At 43.2% G+C, this 23,037-nt stretch overlaps 1 pseudogene; it reads left to right on the forward strand.

Annotated features, from left to right (window-relative positions):
• Positions 1–4,704: 4,704 nt before the first annotated feature.
• The window catches only part of LOC147724722 (uncharacterized), a 34,034-nt pseudogene continuing 15,701 nt past the window's right edge, over positions 4,705–23,037 (forward strand).

A 23,037-nucleotide genomic window follows, 5' to 3' on the forward strand; every position in this document is an offset into this window, starting at 1 on the left:
ATCCTGAGGGGAGAAACACTCTCCAGAGGCAAAGAGCATATTGGTCACAGCAGAACAAGTTGATCAAGAAATGTGTGTTTGGGCAGTGACACTGAGTTGCAATCTGGACAATAATATACATCAAAATGTTGTGAGGTGCAATTTGCCCCATGGGTGATTTAAATGGTAACTGTTGGTCGTGTCTCAGTACGAGAGCACCCCTGTGGCACATCCTGACTTGCTTGTGTCCAATTCAACACATCCTTGTCAGTAGGAAGGACTAGCTTGTCTCTTATTTGAAATAGTATTAGACAGCCAGTCTCTTGTCATAAAAATGTCTAGGAGAGGAGCACACATTGATTATCCCTTCATTCCAGTGACAAGAGAGTGCAAGGCTCATGTACGTGTCCTAAGAGGTCACCCTTCTGTGCACGTTGGAGCTGAAACCACATTGTGTATCCCGATTCAGTGGAGGAGTGTGGCTCACTGATTAGAGCGGCAGACCCTGATGCAGAGGTCTGGCCCGGGACCAGGGTTCAATTCCCGACGCGACAGGGTCCTGAGCCCAAAATGTCCACGGACTCGGTGCCGATTCTAATCATGGGGTCCCAAGCTGCAACTCTGGGCAATAGTTGCTTAATCTCCACTACGGCGACCCACCCGCTGCGGGATGCCTGCCTTTCACCTTGGGGATGCCCAGTAGGAGTTATCTCACAGGGAAAAGCCAGGACGGGTTCCCAAGGCAAGCGCCTTGATGCCTTCGGGTGATACGTGCGCTATATAAATCGCAATACATTTACATTTACATTCCAAACATTATTAGCAATTGATTGTCAAATGTATAATTTTTTAAACTCTGTGATAGTTTCAAAATTAGTTTATAAATGAAATTGTGATTAACTCTTGCTGCTGATTTGTGTAATGTCCAAGCCTGTAGTGAAAACAGGTGACACAGTAAGAAAAGGCAATAAGCACCTCGTTGTCATGAGACTAGATTAGGGCAAAAATATTAATATGGGGTGAAATGTTTTGAAATGCAAAACATAATTATCTCAATCAATTTAAATATTATGGGGCTGAAAAACCTGTCAGTCTTAAGGTTGTCTTCACCCAAACTTCTTTCCTATTCTCCTCCTATTTTTCTGAATTTGTTTTGTTGGCCTTAGGACTCTGTGAACTTGACCACTGCCAACGAGAGCTAAAGTGCTTGTGTCCACTCTCTAAAGCATGGTAACATTGGCTCATGGTTGATTGCCATATTTAATTTACTTAAAGGCTCCTAGTAAGGTGGTATACCATATACCCAGGGCTTGTACACTAAATTATATTAATAGGCCTGCAGCACTTATTGTGCCACCCACTTAATAAACCTCCTAATCATGTCAAAGGCTTGCCATTTTCAGCTGGAAGTGCAGTTTAAAGTGTCAATTTGACTTGGCGAGATTACCCCTTTGCTAAACCTAAAAGTCACTTTTTAATACAAATAGGCCACTAACATAGCCCATAGTGCAGGGTACATTGTGCCTAAGAGGTTGCCTTGTACCTTTCAGCTTTACATGTCCTAGTAGTGAAAAATGTGGGTTGCGTTTTTCACTACTGTGAAGCCTACATATCTCATAGGATGACATTGGGTTAATTTATTACATTTAATAAGTGAATACTAATGTTTGGGAGCAGTTAGAAATATCATGTTTGGTGTCTAGGGAATTGTAATTTAAAATCTTCTTCAATATTACAGTCAGCTTTTCAGTCGTAAATCTGATAAAATGCCACCTTTTGAAAGATACCTACAAGGGATTTTTTTCTCCCAACTCAGTCTAATATCTGTAAGCAAACATTGGTCGTGAGCTCTAACCAGTAGCTAATGTCGAGTAATTTCAGAAGTTAAATTGATTTATTTCAACTTGAATAAATCCACCAAAGATTATATCACATGGGTGTAAGCTTTTGAAAACATGAATTTATAATAAAGAATTTCTTAAAGGGTACACAAAATCTGTTATTTATATAATCAAACATAAACACATTGGGAGTGAGATTTAGGAATCATTTGTTGTTATAAGCATCTCATAATTACTGATTTGGAAACCTTCATCAAACAATATATACAAAAGGAAATTGTGACTGTTTGAACAGAAAACAAATCCTTTAGTGAAACAATTCACAAAGAAAATAGGTGTAATTGTCGACGTTTCGGTCTAGGTAGTGAAGCCATCAGTTAGACCTTCTTCAGGACGGTAAATTCATATGTTGAATGACCCCTATATAAATGGAATAATCCACAGATTACATACCAGTGAAAGATGAATGAAAAGGATACACCCGTGCAAAGAAAGGAAGGAAAAAAGAGTAGTGTGACCTGCTCCGAGGATAATCAAATAAACAATAGAACTAATACTTATCCAATAAAAGGTGGGCTATTATTTGGAAAATGTGAAGAACAAAATCACCTAGAAGTAGATTAAAAGGTAAGTAACTAAGGCTTACTTAGAAGACTACTTAGGTAACTTGAAAATTGTAAATGTAGTCAAATTCATAAAAATTGTGTGCTCAACGTCAAATAAATAGCTAATGAATAGCTAGCAATAGCAATCGCAATAGCTATAACAAGCTTCAAAGGCCTCCCTGCATTTACCCAGCTGACCTGCTGCCTGGAACTGCTGCCTAGACCTGCAACTGTAATAGCCTGATCCCTGTTGGTCTGTTGGAGTGAGTTCTTGGTTCCAAAGGGGTGCCCATCTTGTCCTGGAACCTTAGTGTGCTATCAGATGCTCTTCCTTGAAGAAAGGAAGAAATCCTGATGCGTTGGGCTCTTTTCGACCACAAATGGGCCTGATCATGTCAAGATATTGCTGCCTGCACCAACAGCCAAGGCTGAGCTCCAATTAACCTGACTTTTCACGCTACAGCGACAACTGGCAACTTGAGATCTGCATTTCACACTACAGCATTGACAGCCTGCAGAGAGCCATAAAGCGAATCCCAGCAATCACCATTTGCGCATCTCAACATGGTATTTGCGCTACAGCAGCAACCGTCCATGCCACCAGACCTGCTCTTCGTGCTATAGTGATGATCATCTTCGATAATCTCACTTCTCCGTGCAGTCTTCTCCACAGAAAACTGGACTTTTTCACACTAGGCTTCAGAAGGTAACTCAGCAGGAACTGCCTGGTGCCTGTATCCAGCCCGTGCTCCGCTGTGCTCGACCTGAACTTGTGACTTTCACCTGGTCTCTCATGAAAAAAAAATAGTAAGAAGCACTGTGATCCCCTAGGTGTACAGAACATTATGGTAAGACTGGCAATACAGATTATTATTTTTATTTAATAGTGGTTTTTGAGGCAATTCAAAGCTGGTGGAATTCCAGAAAGAAAGGAAGCAAAATGAGTTTTTAATACTAGGAGCAAGAGAGGGGGAAGAGAAAGTTCTGGCAGACAGTCTGGTCTTTTTTTGTGGTTGGTTGAGGTATGTTCTGTATTGCCTTTAATTTACTGTGTTGTGGCTGTATCGTACCGTTTTGGAAGGAGTAGCCCAAGTATTCTATGTGGTAGGTTCCTAGGGTGGTCTTCTTGGGATTGCGGGTTAAACCCGATTGGTGGAGAGTCAAGAAGATGCGCCTAAGGTGGTCTAAGTGTGTCTCCCAGTCAGGGCTGTATACCACAATGTCATTCAGGTAGGCTACTGCATATTGTTGATGGGCTCACAGAATAATGTCCATTAGTCTCTGCAACGTGGCGGGTGCTCCGTGAAGTCCAAAAGACATGACCCTAAAGTGGTACAGACCGGAGGGAGTGGAAAATGCTTTTATCTCTCTGGCAGCAGGATGGAGAGGAATCTGCCAATAGCCCTTTGTTCAATCAATAGTGGACATCACACGAACACCCCCAAGCCTTTCTACGATCTCATCAACCCTTGGTATGGGATAACTATCGAACTTGGGATGCGCGTTGAGTTGGCGGAAGTCAGTACAAAATTGTGGACTACCATCCGGCTTGGGCACTAACACCACTGGGGAACACCAGTTACTCTGGGAGGGTTCAATAATGTCTGCCTGTAACATCGAGTCCACTTCTTGCTCCACAGCCTGTCGTCTAGCTGCTGGTATACTGTAAGGTTTTAACTGTACAACTATTCCTGCTTTGATTGTTATATCATGGTTGACTAGGTCCGTTCTTCCCGAGGCACTGGAGCACACCCCTGAAAAGCTATCCAACACGTTATACAACTGTGCTTTTTCTAAAGTGGTAAGCATTTCCCCAATATTGGGTCGTTCTACTGTTGAGGGAGTTAAGGGATAACCAGGTATTTCTAGTGGCCTCGTACAAGGGATGGGGTTTACCGATACCACATCATTTTCAACCTGAGGGGGGTCCTTCCCATTTTTTTAGTAGGTTGATGTGGTATACCTATTCTCTGGCTCTTGTTCTGTGTATAGCCACTCTATACTTGACAGGGGTTACCTGACTGGTGATGGTATAGGGGCCTTACCAGGTTGCTAACAACTTCTTTTCTGTGGTGGGCATTAGTATGAGTTCTCTATCCCCAACCTTCAATTGACGGACCTGTGCGTTCTTGTCATAAGCTGTCTTTTGTTGTTGTTGGGCTTCTTCAAGATTTTGGTGTACCTCTTCCCGCAGGGAGGTTAGGGTTTTCTTTAAAGCAGTGGAATACTTTAGCAGGGGACTTCCCTCCTCTTCTTCTTTAGTCCATTGTTCCACCGTCATGTCGAGCAGGGTACGGGGTTTTCGGCCGAAAACAAGCTCAAAGGGACTGAACCCTGTTGATGACTGTTCATGAGTGCGTATGGCAAAAAGCACCAATGGAAGTTTTTGGTCCCAGTCTTTCCCAGAATCTGTTATACACTTTCTGAGTATGGTCTTTATGGTTCGAATATACCGTTCTACCAGACCGTCTGTCTGAGGATGGTAAACGGCGGTACGGAGCTGGTGAATACCCAGTAAGGCACAGACTTCTTTCATCAGCCTAGACATAAAGGGGGTTCCCTGGTCAGTTAGAATTTCCATGGGAAATCCAACCCTTGAAAAAAAAGAGAACATTGCTTGGGCGACTACAGTGGTAGTCATGCTTGTTAGTGGTATTGCTTCGAGGTCCCGGTTGGCATAGTCGACAACCATGAGTAAATATCTGTGCCCCCGGGACCGACCAGGCCCATGCCTACCCATTTAAAGGGGACGTCAATTATAGGCAAGGGTTTTAATGGGGATTTCTTATCATCTCGTTGAGCCGTCCTGAAGCTACGGGCCGGCCACCCGCTCTTTTCTGGGGAGGAAAGGAGACATGTAACAGGGAAACATAAAGACTTCATAAAGGCCACTCGCTCCCTCCTTTTTTCGGACCGGGAATTCGGGACCTTGATTTTGCTTTGCCGAAATTCAGAGGTAGCAAAGGGTTTCTTGTTACCATTCTGTCTCAGGGGGCTTTTTAGACACTGTAACCAAATACTTGTCAAACCGGGGCAGGTCTGTTCCTAATATGACTTTCTGGAAGGGTTGGGACTATGCCGACTGCTCGTATCCGGGGGTCTCCGTCAATATCCATAAGGACATTAGCTACTGGATATAGCCGGACATCCCCATGAACACAGGACACTTGTATTTGAGCTTCGTTTTTAATGTGGCTCTGAGGAACTAGGTCATGGGATATCACAGTGTGGTGACAAGCGGTATCTTACAGAGCATCAACAGACCTCCCGTCTAACCGAATGGTTTTTCTATAATGGGGCTCCATTCCTCCTGTAGCTAATACCCTTCCCGGGTCAAACGGACCTTCATTGGTTCTGATACTTCACTTTTTATTGGGCAGTTTTTGGCTATGTGTCCCCAGTCCAGACACCTAAAACACTGAGGTCCGGATGTCGAAGGAAAGGGTTGTGTAGATGCTCTTGTCATCCCTCTCCCTAAACTGGCACTCCTACTTTCGGTCTGTCTAAAGGAGGTTTTTGGGGCTATGGTTGGAGGGGTTTTCATATGCTGGGTCTTAAAGTCTGGGGATCGGTAGTAGGCACAGGCCAGGTCCACCGCCGTTTGTACAGTCAGGTGTGGGTTTTGTCTCAGCCAAGATCTGGTGTTGGCAGGAAGGACTTCTAGGTATTGCTCCAAATATACTTTTTCTGAAACCTCTTCCATAGTAGAGTGGCTAGGCTGTAACCACCTTTCCCCCAGGTCTCTAACCCGGTAATATAGGGCTCTTGGGTTGTCGCCCGCCACCCACTTCTCCTTGCTGAATTTAGACCTATAATATTCTGTGTCATACCCCAGCTTTCAAGAATGATTTTCTTTATCTCGGGGTAGGGTGTGACGCCTGAGGGGTTGGCGGCCTGATAGGCGGCTTATAACTCCCTGGATAAAATGGGGGCTATATATTGACCCCACCGTTCAGGAGGCCAGCTCGCCATTGTGGCCACCTTCTCGAAATTTACGGAAAAATAGTCGGGGTCCTCCCCTTCTTGGTATTTCTGGAGCACTGAACTGGGTACGTTAGTGTGGACCCGGGCTACGGATATTGTGTCAGTGAGTCGTAGAATCACTGTGTCCTGTACTTGTTGGTTTGTGACTAACAGGGTATCTTGCTCCTTCAGGGCAGAGTGGAAGGTCTTTCTTTCCTTCTGGGCTACTTGGGCTTGGCGTTCCATAACCAGTTGTAAGTGTCTCTGACCCTCAGATAACTGGGGGATCATGTGTTCTATGGTAACGGGTTGAGTCATTTAGTCCAATGACACAATCCCACTTCTGACACCACTGTGATCCCCCAGGTTTACAGAACACTTTGGCTAGACTGGGAATAGTGATTATTATTTTCGTTTAATAGTGTTTTTGTTAGGCAATTCAAATCTGGTGGAATTCCGGAAAGAAAGGGGGCAAAAGGGGTTTTTAATATTAGGAACACGGAAGGGGGAATAGAAAGTTCTGGCAGACAGTCTGTTCATACACCGCAGAAAAGGGGTCTTGAAAGAACTTCAGGAATGATGAGGTGTTCTTTTTGTCTTCTTCCCTTGTTCCTCAGGGTGTCTGGGCAGAGGAGGTCTGTGCCAGCCTGTTACCCTCACAAAATGACAAGGGGATATCAAAATCAGTAACTCAGGTTTGTAGAAAGTAAGTACACCGTCACTGACACCCCAAACATCAGTGTGCAATATCGGGAAGGCAGACCAGTGCTCAGGTAGGGGTGGAGGTAGAATAGAACAAAACAAAGAAAAGGAGCAAAGGCGGTTTAGTCGGGTGCGTGCTCACACTCCTGACCGCCACCAACCCATAGTGAAGAAACCCCAAAACGGTACTTGCCTAAGGCCACGACCCTCCTCGGCCGTGGCTTGTGGAGCCTTGCCGCCCTCCTCCTCTTCCTTGGGTCGGTCTGACTCGGGTGCGTTGCCACTAGGCGGTTCTTCTGTGGGGCTCTTGCTCATCTCGGCGTCTTCTTGCTGGTCCGGTCTCCTGCTCGTCTCGTCAGGTCCATGGTCCTCTAGGTCCGCGTTGGACGCCCCCGCAGGTTCTGTGTCCGTGTCTTGTTTCCCCGCTTGGTGGAGCATCACGGCCTCTTCCGGAAAGACTAGACCGCCTGCGTCCTTTTCCGGGGGCTTGGTCGCGGGCGCTATCTTGGAAGTCCTGCTCGCGAAGAACGGGTAGCTACAAGCACGTTGTGCTTTTAAATGCTATACTTACCTTAAATCTTTGAAATTAAATAACTCCAATTCTACTGATTGGATTTTTGTTGTTTTGATGTCAATAATTAGGTGAATTTTGCTATATTTTTCTAAATTGGTGTGGACTTTTTATTTTGTTGTGTTTTCACTTTATTACTGTTTGCGCGCTGCATAAATACTTTGCAAATTTCCTCTAAGTTAAACCTGACTGCTTTTGTGCCTAGATATCAGAGGTTTAAGCAAAGGTTGATTTAGTGACTTTTGTGGTTCACTCTGTTAAGGATTGTGGCTGTTGCTTGAGAAGGGTTCACATCTGCCTCCACCTAATGCCCAGTTTCTCACAGTTGGCCTTCTGATCAGAAGCTTAGGGATAGAAACCGCTTCAACCATCTTGAACTCACACTTGGACGCAGCCTGAGTGAGTCCTGACTCTCCAAGTGGTGTCCTTCCAGTCTTGGACCCTTGGAAATGGTGGTAAAGGTGCCTAGATAGCCCAAATCTAAAACTTGGAATTATTACATTTTCTGCCGAAATGTGATCTGAGAATCGAAAGCAGACTGAAACCTACCAATCCGTCCAAAGTGCATTGCGGTCGGCCTGACTTAGCAGGAGCTCTCACTATGCTCTTCTCTGCAGCAGTAAATCCAGGTGCTCATTTTCATGTAAAACTGTACAAATTCATAACTAAAGGTCTAATAATTAGATTTTTGTTGTTGTGATTGCTAATACTTTATTAATATTTACTGTATTTTCCTAAATTGGGGTGGAATTTTTCTTGAATTGTGTTTTTGCTTTATTACTGTTTAAGTACTGCATAAATACTTTACACTTTGCCTCTAAATTGAGCCTGAGTGCTTTTGTGTCAAGCTACCAGAGGGCTAAGCATAAGTGAATTTAGTAACTTTTTGGGTCACCCGGACAAGGATTTTGACTGCTGCTTGAGTAGGGTTTTACGCCTCACAAGGCCCTATTCGCAAACCTTGTTGTATAAATAAGTTTAACATACATTTGCAGTATTTTAGTTACTCCTGAATATTAAGAGTAAGGAGGTATTAGACCTGGTATACTTCTGGATTACCCTAGAATTCTAGAGCACTACAACAGTAGGTTGCAGCAAAACCTTTGTGAATCAGGCCTATAGGACTGATGTATCAGTAATCGTGAGTTACTCTTGAAGAATTCATAGCTTACTTAATGGATTTCAGATGTACTACAAGAGTAAATAAAAGGATAATCTCTGTGAGACAAATACACAAAAAGCCTTTGATAGTATGTTAAGAAGTACTTCTTTTGTACTACTTGACAATCTCAGAAACGCAAATACATAGATACATCTTTGCCTACACCTTTCTTATAGATTGTGGACAGAGCATTCTTTGACAAGTCAGCAGCATTTGACACCATTTCACCTATTCTGTTGCAGGCCAGACTCCAGAGTCTTGGGGGCATATTTACAAGGTCTGGCGCATCTGTGCAAATCAGCAGGGATGCGCCCAAATAGACGCGACATGCAATTCTCTCCTTGCGCCACCACGGATGCATCGCATTTACAATGCAGCGCTCGCGGCGCAAGGATAAGCAGATGGTTGTTGCATCTTGTGGCGTAAGGGCGGCGCATTGCTGGAGTCGTGTCGCAAGTGCGATGCAGCTCCAGCAATGCACAGGGTCCGCCCATCCTGAACGTGGTGCATCACTCCTATGCCTGCATCAATCAGGAGTAAGGGTATGACGCAGCTGTGTCGTAAAAGTGACTCAGTGAAATCTTGTAGATTTCACTGAGTCAGTTTCACTAGGTTCTCCTGTGATGGAACGCCCACTCTGCGACAGAATTCTGACATGAAACCTGCGTCAGTGCATTACAACATGACGCATCTGCCTAGATGCGTCACATTGTAAATAAGTTGCAGTGTGGCACATGGTTTACGCCGCAGCTGCATTACAGAAGTGACACAACGGTGGCACAATTGTGTCGCAAGGGGCTTGTAAATCTGCCCCTTGGTGTTTAGCATCAAGCACTAACCCTCCTGTCCCCATTCTTAACAGGGAGATCCCAAAGTGTGAAATGACAATCTTTTCACTCAGACTCCTTTGTTCTACTATATGGAGTTCCGCAGGGATGGTCTCTGAGCCCTACTCTTTTTAATCTTTATGTGGCACACCTAGCAACCGTGATTCACTCATTTGGACTAGCGGTAGTGTCACATGCAGATGATACAAATATTATATTTACTATCCCTAAAGGTCCATGCTCAACATCAGAAAATATTATTGGATGCATGTTTAACGCGGCAGAATGGATGTCTGCTAACTTTCTGAAACTCAATGGGGACAAAGAACCGAAGTGATGATATTCGGATCAGGGACATCAAAGTGGAACAGTAGCTGCTGGCCTCAATCCTTTGGATGCTGTCCTGTCCCGAGCAAGAAGGCTAAGAACCTTGGAGTTCTGATGGATACTGAACTCAACTTTTGTATCCTAATAAACCGTACCATCTTGACGTGCTCCTGGCTCATACGGATGTTAAAAAAAAACCTTCCCTCTTATCAAATGATCAGCACAAATAACGGCAGCACTGGCCTTGATAATGTCCATACTCAACAACTGCAACTCACTACGCCTGGTCACCAATAAAAGTATGCAGTATAAACTCCAGGTGCTACAGAATGCACTGGCAAAACTTTTTGTGGACAATCCCAGGAAACAATCCTACAGGAAGGGACTAGAATCCTGCAATGGCTCCTTATCGAAAAACTCATTAGCCTCAAATCAATTTGTATGGTACACAAGTCAGTGCATCTTCCCTACCCGTCAAGATTAAAAACAATGCCCAGTTGGCACTCACCCAGTAGACCCCTTGGATCTTCGCTACAAATGCAACTGGTGGTACCAAGAACAAAAAAGAGGAAGTGGGGGAACAGAGCATTCTCGGTGGCAGCAAGCAAACTATGGAACTCCCTTCCCCTTGACCTTAGTACTATTCCTCCTCAGACCTGGCTTTTCTCAGTCTAGCATCTATCTGTTTTTTTTCTCCTTTCCATCTCTCTTGAGGATGGTCAGTCTCTAGCGCTTTGATGCCTTAGTGTAATTGTCGCGCTCTACAAATTATAAATCAAAATCAAATCAGGAAACTATGCAAACATTCTGTGTTGTATGTGTAAATGTGGGGTGGCAAGCAGAGTATTTGCAACCTTAAAAAAGGATACTACAAAGTTGAAAGAAAATAGGAAAGTAGCGGGCATGGTGAGGTATTTAAATACCAAAACGCACCTACAAAAAGGAAAAACACTTGTAATTTCTAAAGGTTCCAGCCGCATATTCTCTAGTGATATTACAGGTCATACAGGCTCAAATCAACTGCTGCCATGACTTGCAATAAGTCAACCACCACCAAATGCCACTAACAGGTATAGCAAGTAAATAACTATACCAGCACAAAGACATGCACCTAAACAATTTACATGAATAAAACAAAATGTGCCTACAAACCTACACTTCACATGCATCCATGTAAAGCACCTACTCTTATTTCATGTATTTAATCCTATGATAATTAGAGTAGTTGTAATTCTTTGTCTCCCCAGACAAACAGGAAGTTAAATAGTGAAAGTGAAGCGTCTGCCATTCCTAAGCCACTGTTCAAATGAAACAAAATCAATCTCCACCCATCCACCGATTTTTCACCAGTGCTTCCATAATGACTGGGGATGAAGATGACAGGGCCCCCGACTTCCTCCAAGAGGACGTTTTCTTGATTGGGGTGTTAGGTCCTTCAGAAAAATTGTTGTGGACATAGTGACGTAGCTATACGTGCTAGTCTGTATTCATTCCATGCTTGCTGTCAGCTTCTCTTCATCGTCAACACAAAGTGTACATTTCTTAAATTACACACACAAATACTGATATTATCATGGCTCACAACTCTGAATGCTGACATGTTTTTGTTTATATTGGTGGATGCAGCATTACAATATGGTCCCTTGCAGTGTAAGATGGTGGTTTGCAAAGAATGTGGATACAGCTGATGCATTTAGTGCTATGTTAGGTTAGTCTGACAGTAGGCTTGGTACTTCCAAATCCTGTTGCATTTTATATGTAAGATATAAAGTTAGAGGTCAAAGGGTATAACAAGTCCAAGATGTGACCATTGATTAGAAGAGGTCTCTGTGCCAGGACTAAGGCTAGAAGTCACAGCAGACCGTGAACCCCTGCTCTCTGTCAGAGAATTCATTCGAGAAGCTGTGCTGAATTGTCCTTGACTTTGAGCACACATCCTGCTTCTGTTACTGAGCACTGACAGGGAATAGCCACAGTAAGCCATTCAAAAGGTATGCTGTGCCATCAATCTCGTCAAAATCAATGGATGGTTTTTGCTATTCAGTGCTTTAGCTGAGGCAGATTGTAGTGTTTAAAATTGCATCAGGGTGGGTAGGATTCCAAAAACTCGTCAGCAGTGTTAAAAACATCTAACTTGTTCTTACTGACCGTTACATGCTTAATGACTTTTATCTTTTGATTTTATGTGGTTATCGTACATATTGTATGCACCAGCCAGGAGATTTCAAAATAAAGGACTACATGTCCCCATTTCTTAGTCCTGTCTTTGAGTGTGTTATTCATAAATGAAAGATTGTTTGGATTGCCACTGTGTGCCTGAACATGTTACATGCACTGTTAGTGCAGGGTCCAACTGGACTTTCTAATTCATTTCCAATGTGTTAAACTAAGTCCTCACACTAATAGGATAAAAATCCAACTCCTCCGCCTCTGGGGACCCTCCAGATCTTGTATCCATTTGCTTAGCATTATTGAGCTCAAATACCCAGCTGGCAAAGAATGTATGCAGTTCCATCTGGCGTTATCACTAGATGTTGCACTGCAGCAGGGAATACCACACCTATGGGTCACAAACACTAGAGGAACCTCTGGCCCTGAGCCCACATAGAGGCCCTGGACATCCTTGGAAAGGCCACTGAGCCCTACATCAGGCACCCTCGGCTGAATCCACTGCTGAGTAGTGAACACTCTTAGCTGGCGGAGGTGAATTGCTGAGTGTTGGTAAAGTCACACTTTAGATGCAATTCTCTTAAAAAGAGAATTTGTTTATCCTTTACTAATTCATTGATGATGTGTATACATTTAAAATGTTATGAGATATATTCCTGCTGATGCAAATTTAAAGCAATTATACTTTGTACGGCTTTGTCTACATCATATATCTGTGTCCGGTTAGGTGGAACAAGTTAGTGGGTCTTGTCATCTTTTTGAGTTTTCTGAGGAGAGGAATGTCCTTGTCAATGAAGCAGGCTAGGATATGGAGCCTGAAGTGATCTGAGAGTGGGTAGTCTGATGTCCTATGCTCTGAAGACCTAGACAGAGGTTACAAAACGGGTCACTTAGTATCACTGTAAGAGATACAATGTTGCATAGGATTATTACTTGAGATGTTATCAGTGGGATTCAACTAGTGGACGTTAAAATCACTTTCAAGCCTTTTGCTTGGGAACAGGGTTCAATCCATGATGTAATCAAACACATCTAAATCCCTTAGGGAAATTGGTCTTACTTTACTCAGCATTGTAAACATTTATCCAAGTGAAAAGAGAAGCACCCTATTCCTCTAATATATATGTAGTGTTCGTAATTAATATGTATGTTGTTCTCTCCTCAGCTAAATACTTTTCTATGGAAAACTCACTTTAAGACAACATCTGGGGATGATTTCTTTTTTGATGAAACTGGCAGTGTGCCAGGCAAGTATGACATTATAAACTTGGTGACATTTCCTACTGGTGAAAGACAAGTGATCGAGGTTGGCAGTTTTGAACTTTCTGCCCCAGCAGGTCATCAGCTTTCCATTAATGAAAGCTCCATCATCTGGAATCCTGAAGAGCCCAACCTGAAACAGGTCAGTGAGGAACTCTTTCCAAGTACTAGTGCTTCTAGTGGTATTCCCTGCATGCACTCCTGTTCCCTACCTTTAGAGGAATGACTGCTTTCCCTTTTATCTGTAGTTAATGAAAAGTTAACCAGCAAAATATTTTGTAATGTGAATAAATAGGCTCATACGTAGACAGTGTAAATTCTGTATGAAATTTGTAGGGTGAGTTAATATAGTGCATAACTATCTGAATAGGTGAGAGAGGGAGTAAGTGAGCTACCGAGTGCATGAGTGAGTGAATAAGTGATTGTGGACCAATAGCCCTAAATAACATATATGTCGCTTCAAATAACAGAAGCATGCATACCTTTAGCACGCATGCCATTACACTGAAAATGTAAGTACACTCGAGGGCGGTGATCCAGTAACAACTGTTTATTGCAGCAGCACTGGAACTATGAGGTGTTTCAGCAGTAGCCTACCTTGGTATCGATACAGCATGTCCTGTATAAATGTGTGAGTGGCTGTATAGGTGAGTAAGTGGGTGCATGAGAGGCTGTATGGTTAAGCTAGTAGGTGTGTGTGTGGCTGAATGAGTGAGTGAATGTGTGAATTGCTCTACGGATATTGATTGTGTGATTACTAGTATGGGTCTGTGAATGGGTATGTGAGGGATTCTGTTACAGAGGGTGTGGGTATATGAGTGGTTCTGTGGATAATGTCATCAGTGATATCAGTGACCATGTCATGAGTGATGTAATATGTAAGGTCATAAGCATTTTGCACAACTGAAATCTGAGCCTACCAATGCATTTCTAAGGTTTATTTAATTCTGTTTCCAAACTGTAATGTCCCTGAAACCTTTGGTTTTTTAAGTGAATTTGTACATTTTTAAATGTTTTTTCCTAACTATAAAGTCCCTGTAGCCTCTGTTTATTTTAGCACATTTTAAAGTTTTTTAATGTTATTCTGTAATTTTTGTGCGTGGTGTGTGATTGGCCGTATGGGTCTGTGAGTGGGCGTGTCGGTGGATTTATAGGTCTGTGATTGAGTGTGTGAGTAGCTATATGGATCTGTAATGTATTTTGGGGACATCAGTTAAAGTTAACTCAAGTAACTGCTGAATTTTGATGACTTTTTACAAGTGAAATCTGAGCCTAACTATAATGTCTATATAAACTTAGGTGGCTTCTGTGAATTTCTAAGGATTTTTAAAGTATACTTCCTAACTATAACACCCCTGTAACTTTAAGTTTTTATGTGAATGTCTAATGTTTTTTAAATTCTACTTCCCAACTATAACGTCCCTGTAACCTTTGTTTTTTAGGTACATTTCCAAAGTTTTTATAATTTAAGTTCCTAACTGTAAGTGTGAGTGGGTGCAAGAGTGGCTGAGTGGCTCTGTGAGTGGGTGCATGAGGGTCTGAGTGGGTATGAGAGTACCTGAGTTGATTTGTGAGTTCTTCCAGGAGTGTGTTAGTCAGTCTGTGAGTGAGAGCATTAGGGTCAGTGCATCTGTGAGTGAGTGAATGAGTCTCTGAGGGGGTCTAAGAGTGGGTGTGTGAGTCCCTGAGTCAGTATGTGAGTCAGGCGTGAGTCTGAGTAGATCTATGATTGGTTCTGTAAGAGGGTGGATGGGTGTCTGACTGGGTCTGTGAGTGGATGTACGTTTCTGCCCTTTATCTTGCCTCTTTCTCCTCGTTGCTGATTTTTATTTTGTCTCTTTCTCCTTGTTTCTGACCTTTACATTGTCTCTTTCTGCTCGTTTCTAAACTCTTTTTTGCCTCATTCTGCTAGTTTCTGATCTCTGTTTGGCCTGTTTCTCTAGGCAATGTGTTTTGCTGGGCAATATTTTTCCTCTTTCTACTTGGTGCTAACTACTATTTTGCCTCTTTCTGCAAATTTCTGACCTCTATTTCACCTCTTTCTGTTTGTTTCGGACCTCTATTTTGCCTCTTTCAGCTAGTTTTTGATGAGTATTTTGCCTTATTCTGCTCATTTCAGATCTTGGTTTTGCCTCAAAGCTAATGAAAAAATGTGGGGGTTTTGCCCTCTAGGCGACGCCCCTCAAGAGTTTTAGGGGGTCAGAGTGTCCCTTACCATATCCCTTTCTTTTCTTAAAACTTTTTTTTGTGGGGCTTCTCTGAAGCCTTGTCCCAAGATGGCTGCCAACTCTTCCTGGTTGAATTGTTGGCAGCCAATCAAATTACAGCTCAAGGACTAGTAGATCCTTGAAGGTTCAAGTCCCTATTTATACAAATTTGGATTTCCCTTAATATTTCCAAAACTACAGAAAGGATTTATGCCAATTCAGAAAAAGGTCACTTTCTGGACGAACAGCTACCTTTCAAATTTGGTGTATTCCATTCAGTGGTACGGTAGTAGTCTTGTCTAAAATCTCTATTGGAATTAGAAAACAAAACACATTTTGTGACCCTCTTTTTCTCAGCCGCCGCTTGCTGAATCACCACAATACATTCAAGACAGCAGCTAAAGTGAATGTCATAATAGTTTTCAAACATTTGCAAGGATTCATCAAACGACACCAAAGTTATTTGCAAAAGAAATTAGGTTCTAACTATAACTACCTACTGGTGAACGCCAGTAGGTAATATATATATATATATATATATATATATATATATATATATATATATATATATAAACACACACATATAACCTACTGGCGGTCGCCAGTAGGTAGTTATAGTGAGGACCTACTTTCCATAGGAAATCCACAACATTCTATTTGGAATAACTTTGGCGCTGATGGACAAATCTTTGTGAATTTCTCCAAGAAAATGGCCTGCTCCGTTCCGCTCCTTTCCTGAAAGTTTGGGGGTGATTCGTCAAGTGGGGCTGAGAAAAAAGGGGGTCCCAAAACGTGTTTTCCCCATGCAATTTTCCATAGGGACATTTAGCCAGGGCTACAGCCCGAACGGCTGAAAGGAATTACACCAAATTTGGCAGAGAGGTAGTGTTCGGTTCGCAGATTGTGCATTTTGTTAAATTGTATAAATCCGTTCAGTAGTTCCTGGGAAAATCAAAAGTAAAATCATAGTGATATCTATAGACGAAGTACTGTTCGCGTATGGAAATCTTTTCAATTACGAGCACGAGCTGCATGCTGATTGGATGTCAACTGTCTGTCAACACTCAAAACCAGGAAGTGTTGGCAGTGATCTTGTGCCTCGGTAGAACCGAGTCACAAGAAAACAGTAAAACAAAGTTGAAAAATAAGGAAAGGGGCAGGGTAGAAACATCCTGACCCTCTAGGCATGCTTAGGGGGTCCCACATGGATCTTTAGGCCCCCAATTATTATTTTTTTAAAATAAGAAATCACAGGGTACGTGTATCGTACGCGTACGCGGTGGAAAAGGAAAAAAAAACTAGAAGTCCATTTTATTCTAAATTACCCCCCCGGGGGGACCAGATCCCGGGGAATTTTTTTTTCCATAATGGGGAGCTTGTAAGGCCTCCTGAGACCTGGGAAAAGCCATCCCCCGGAGTTTTATTTTGAAGTATGTGGGGGGGCTCACGGCCCCCTCTACCTCCCCGCAGCCTCAGGGAACGGCACCCCCTTGGGGCTTTTTTAAAAATATTTTTTTTAAAAAGAATGTTTTCAGCTCCCCCTCCGTCTCCCTCCACACACGTCCCAGGGACAGCCAGCTTCCTGGGGCAGTAATATGTAAAATGACCTTCCAGCCCCGGGGACCTGCATTCACCGGGGCTTTTTAATGTTGGGAGCGGTCGCGCGGCCCCCCTCCTGGAACCCTAGATGGCCCTGGGGTCTACCCACCTCCCAGGGTCGGATCTTGCAGTGTCTCGGGGTGCCTATATTTCTATGATAGTATGTAAAACTTTCCATTTTTCTTGTGCACTAGTTGTACTCTCTACGCATGCGCGGGTTCATATGGCCGGGATGCCTGTCACCCCCTCCCAACACAATCCCCAAGGATGGGAAGTCGGACGCAGTTCTGAACTTTTGGAAGGCGGGAGGGAGTCACCCTCCCGGCCGTATTTATTAAAATATGAAACAAAATTAAAACATTAAATAAAAGTTTCATAATCATGTACAATTTTACATTTATTACATTTCGATGAAGACATGTTCTTTGGCTAACCTTAAGAAATCTCTAATACAAAGGTTTCCTAGCCGAGTCTAACATCCTGCAAATACATAGGGCCCGATTCACAGAATGAACTTGAGACTCAATCCTAAACTTACTACTATTTTGGTATTCACAGAATGCACTTACTACTTTTGGCATTCACAGAATGAACTTACTACTTTTGGTATTCACAGAAGTTAGGATTTTGTCTTAAGTTTGTCTTAAGACAAACTTAAGACAGACTTAAGACAGACTTAAGACAAAATCCTAACTTCTGGGAATACCAAAAGTAGTAAGTTCATTCTGTGAATTCCAAAAGTAGCAAGTGCATTTTGTGAATACCAAAATAGTAGTAAGTTTAGGATTGAGTCTTAAGTTCATTCTGTGAATCGGGCCCATACATTCTAAATTAAAATTGTACATCCTAGCATTAAGGGCCAATGGCAAGGTCTTAACCGGTGTCAGATCCCTACTACCAAAACTGTCGCCCTCACGGTGTGAATGACGCATGCGCAGATGACTGTACCCTCATTGCCAACTGCAATTTCCCTTGTCTTGTTGGGGGCCCCCCTTTCCGCTCGACGCCATCTTAAAGGTCGTCCGAGCTCCCGTGTGAGGTATCTGTAGGAAGGACAGCGTGGACTCCCCCCCATCCCCACACTCTATCCGCCGTCGCGGATATCCGGGCCCCGGGAAATTAGTAGGAGGGGCATATAGCCGCCTCCTCCCCTGGAAGGGGCCTATGGCCGTCTCCCCTTAGGCGACCCATCCTTAGTGGGTTCCGCCTCTCAGTGGGAGGGGCCAATGGCCGCCTCCCCCCGGGCGCTCCCATCCATAGTGGGAGGCGCCCCTCTCTAGGGACCTTGAAATTACTGCTCACCGATCATGACCTTACCGCCCGACCAAAAAATAAATACGACAGTTGTTCACCTACTAAGGAAGCAAATATCAGCATGTCTAATTGTATCAAACCTGTTTTACTCCTAAACAGAAAAAACAGAATCCTACAGTCAGAAGGCACATCCTCAACCTAAACATTCACTTTTATACGGAGGAAAATTGCCTATCACAGCAAAACTTTATTGCAAAAACAAACATTGCCATAAGGGGCTGGTGGGTGGGTCAAAATTGCTCCTTGTTCCGTCGAGGGCTCACGAGCAACGAGTGGGTGCAGCCTTCAGAGCACAGGAACAAGAGGACGCTTCTTCGAATTCCCGCTCTATTTATTCTTCTTCGGGAGGGCGTGTACCTTCCTCCGGTATGCCTACTGGGCGTGGTCATCGGTGTAGGTGTCTAGGACAACCCCTCTTGGGCGGGAAAAGGCGCGCCCCGGCTACGCTGCTTCGGGCATACCAGTATGTTCGGGGGGACCGAGTGGTCGCCCCTTTCCATTTCCAAGCCCACGTTTCTTTCTTTTTCTTCAAGTTTGCCAAGCAAACCTCTCCTCGTTTCAGATATTAAATTTGCCGCTTTCTTTTCGGGTACCTATGTGTCTTCCGCTGCTATACTTTTGTAATATATTAATAATTATATTCTATCTATATTTATTTAAAACGTATTGCTGAGGGACCGTACGTTGATTACATACTCCGTCCACCGCCATTTTAGTAGTTTTACTCCGTTAGTTTTATTATACCTGTTACTTTCATTTTACCCTCCGCCTATCTTCTCTGTGATCTATGAGATTTCCTACCACAGTCTTTGTCCTTGGCCTCTGATGTTATCAGACTTGGTCACACGCATACCTAAAAACTAACTTGAAGCACATAAGCCACAGCCATTATAACGCGTGTCCGTCACCACAAAGCCATTATCATGCTTATTATAACAAAACAACACACTTGCCAATGAAATACATATAAACACACAATAAGGTATGTACATACCTTATTGTGTGTTTATTTGTATTTCATTTTTGTATATATATGTACATAGAATGTTTTGTATTCCCATGCACAAAATCAAAAAGATGCAGAACTGAAAAAAAGAAAAATTAAAAAGTTGCAATTTATAAAGCAAGTGTCCATGTCATTGTCATGTACACTATATATTTCAATAGTTTGTGTAAATAACTTTCTCAGCACTGGCAAGTGTGTTGTTTTGTTGTAGTTTACATTGGCTCAGCCTTGCTGAGTGTAGCAGCCAAGACCCTTTTTGTTTCCTAAATTATCATGCTTATGGCTTTATCATGCATGGTAAATGTATACTAGTTGTAAAAGCATGCATGGTAAAGGCATGTGTGGTAAAGCCATATGCGTGCTAATGAACTCGTGGTGACGATCACGCGTGGTTAAGACCGCATTGTAATGGCTGTGTTTCCCCAGGACACTGCAGGAACCAGGCCTGGGTGTGGCGGACTCCAGGGCATCAGGCGGTGGGCCATGCAGCCTCCCTCACACTATATAGAAATCTCCGGTGGGTGATCATTTTCGTGTTTTGAGGGGCGTCATTAAGGCCCACATAGTTACTTTTGTAGGGGGGTAGGTTTGGATGCGAAAATGTCGCAAGAGGTTTGTAAATGTGGTACACATTGTTTTACTTTGATTTCCTTTGTATGTTATAGTCCATCCAGAGAAAATAAAAGTTATTGTACAGCCAGTACTTTTTAACCCTACTGTCAAACATCTTACTATAGTATTTAAAATTATAAATATTTTTGTTGTGGACCGTCCCCCCCCCAAAAAAAAACAAGTATATCGATTTTTTAATTAACTTTTATTAAAACAACAATAACTGTAAACGTAACTTAACCTCTTCGGTGCGGCGGCAATTCCGCCGCAGCGCTACGGGGGGCCAAGCGGCGCTCGCATGCTCGTGATTGAGCCGCTCTGTCATGAGCCGCGGTTGCGCTGTGCTCATGACGGAGCAGTTCCGTCATGGCCCCGCCCGCTTAATAGAACACGCCGCGCAGGCGCTAAATCAGCGCCGCGCAGGCGCGGCGGCAGGGCTATGACGGAACCGCTCCGTCATGAGCACAGCTCAGCCGTTGCTCATGACGGAGCGGCTCCGTCATGAGCATACAAGGGGTTAAAGATAATGTAATAAACAACTAGAAAAATAAGTTTAATAAAACAGTATTATAAACAAATTGTGATGTGGACTCCAAAAGACGTTGGGTAGGTAATTTGCAAAACAAAAAAGAAAAAAAGAGTTTAAAGTTATGTAGATGTAACTTAATAAGGTGAAGCATTAATAGTGAAGGTAACCCTACGATTTTATGTGTGCAGTGTGCCTAGTACATTTAATTTCTGTTGTAGTCCCGCGTTCAAGTGGTGTCGACATGGAAGTGTCTACTGAGTTACTGACACAAAAGTGGCACAACGGGATTGTAAATACGCCGACTTATTTCTAATGCATTGCAATGGAGGCATTGTATATCTAGGCCGCTGTGCTTACCTTTTATATTCACTGCGGCCAAACATTGCGGCCACCGGAGTTCACAACTTCAATACATCTCTGCTTCTACACGTCAAATTGGACAGCAGTGTCTATAACTTTAAAAGAGAAAAATAAATCATGTCACAGAGAGTGAGAGAGAGAAGGACAGAGAAAACAACATTAAAACTGTCTCGCAGAGTCTGGCGTTGAGATTTTTTCTTGAAAAGTCAGACGCAGATTTACAAGCTTCTTGCGCCACTTTTCCCATGTTAAAAGTGACACAAATGTGGCGCAATAAGCTTGTAGATCTGTTTCTCAGACTGTTGTAACCTATCTGTTGTCACTGCTCGGAGGTAATTATGCATTTCTACACAGTGAAGCTGCTGCACAGTACCCAGTCTCTCTTTTCACAAATAATTTGTTGTTGTTTCGGAAACAAAATTCTTTGCTCACCTAGTGCTATTGGCGTGATTGAAAGAGGGTGCTCTATGTGTCGAAGAAGCCTTCAGTGTAATCAAGAGAGTTCACCACTTCAACTCAGATAAGGTTGTATATAGCAGACTGGAGATAGCAGTGTCCAAAACTTTAAAAAAGAAAGAGAAACGATGTGAGAGAGTAAGAAAGAGAAAGAGAGAAAAAAGGACATTAAAACATGGGAGAGAGACACACGACGGGGGGTTGGGGCCTGAAGCCAGAGGCGGAACACAGTCAAAAATATCAGGGGGTATAAAAAAATTCGGGGGGGCTTAACTTCAAGGAAAAAGAAGAGTGGAGCTGCAGGGGCTGTAAGGGGGGACATCAAAGCCTCATAAACAAGCAAAATGTCTTTAAAAGACCTGTGAAGTACTCTGGTGCGACAGTGTGTGGGGCCAGGAAGCATCCTAGCTGAAGCCCCGTTAGCCCAATGTGTGTTTTGCGCGCCTGCTGCATACTACACATTCTCTCCTTTCACAGATAACTTGACGTTCTTTCGGTAACAAACTTCTTTGCTCACGTTGTGCCTTTGCCGTCGTCCTTGTTACATAATCCGTCGGGAAGCTCTACATCTAAAAGATTTTAATAGAAAGTTGTTATGATTGGTAATTGTTACCATATTAATTTGGAGTTAGATAAAATCGCGCTTTTATACACGTTCCTTTTCGCATTTCTACAAACTGTTTGTATTGGTAGTATTCCAGACATTTCAGTGATTATAAAAACGTTCCAGCAATTGGGAAAAAAAATGTATACTTGTAAATTTATTCACTATATAGGAGTGCGTTCGTCTAAAATACTAAGTTGCATTTTTGTATCTAGTCTGCTACAACCCTGACTCCCTCCGATGCGTACTCAAGCTTCACTGCTCACCTTTTTGTGGATAAGACACCGTCTGCATGATGTAGTCCCGATATACAACAAAGAAGTCTCATACGTGGTGCAGAGTCTTGATATCTGTATGGCTAACGACATACTCCTGCTCCCATCATCATCATCGCAGGTTCTTCATCCGCTCAGTGCTTCAGGCACCACTAACTCAGTGACCAAAGAGGCCACGCATGTAGTAGTGGGCACCCTTGTTCGGTACTTTGGGAACAACTCTAAAATGGCATACAACACGTGTGCTCCATCTATTTTATACTTAGGGTCACATGTGTATTGACTGATGCGCTGAATGGGTGTGCTGTGGATGTATACCAGCCATGAGGGAGTGTGTGTGTCGATGTGTCAACTAGACCTGCAACTAAGAAATCACTACAATGGAAATCTGGGCCTTATACTGTTGTGTTTTCCTGGTAGCGTAAGAGTGGCGTGTACTAACGTATTCAGTATTAATTTACCATCTCCCCCCGGGGCTTTTAATTGTTGGTAGAGGGGCCGTGCAGCTCCAGGACACTGCAGGAACTGGCCGTGGGGATTAGCAGTCTCTAGAATCTTCGAGGGCTCTGGGCATAGGGTCACGCACTCTACTTCATACAATACGCTAAAAAAGAAGACAAAGTGATGAGAGATGATTTGTGACGTGTTTAAGTTTAGGGCCTTCAAATG

Source organism: Lissotriton vulgaris, chromosome 4_1, assembly GCF_964263255.1.
Source record: "Lissotriton vulgaris chromosome 4_1, aLisVul1.2, whole genome shotgun sequence".
In the NCBI taxonomy this organism is placed as follows: domain Eukaryota; kingdom Metazoa; phylum Chordata; class Amphibia; order Caudata; family Salamandridae; genus Lissotriton; species Lissotriton vulgaris.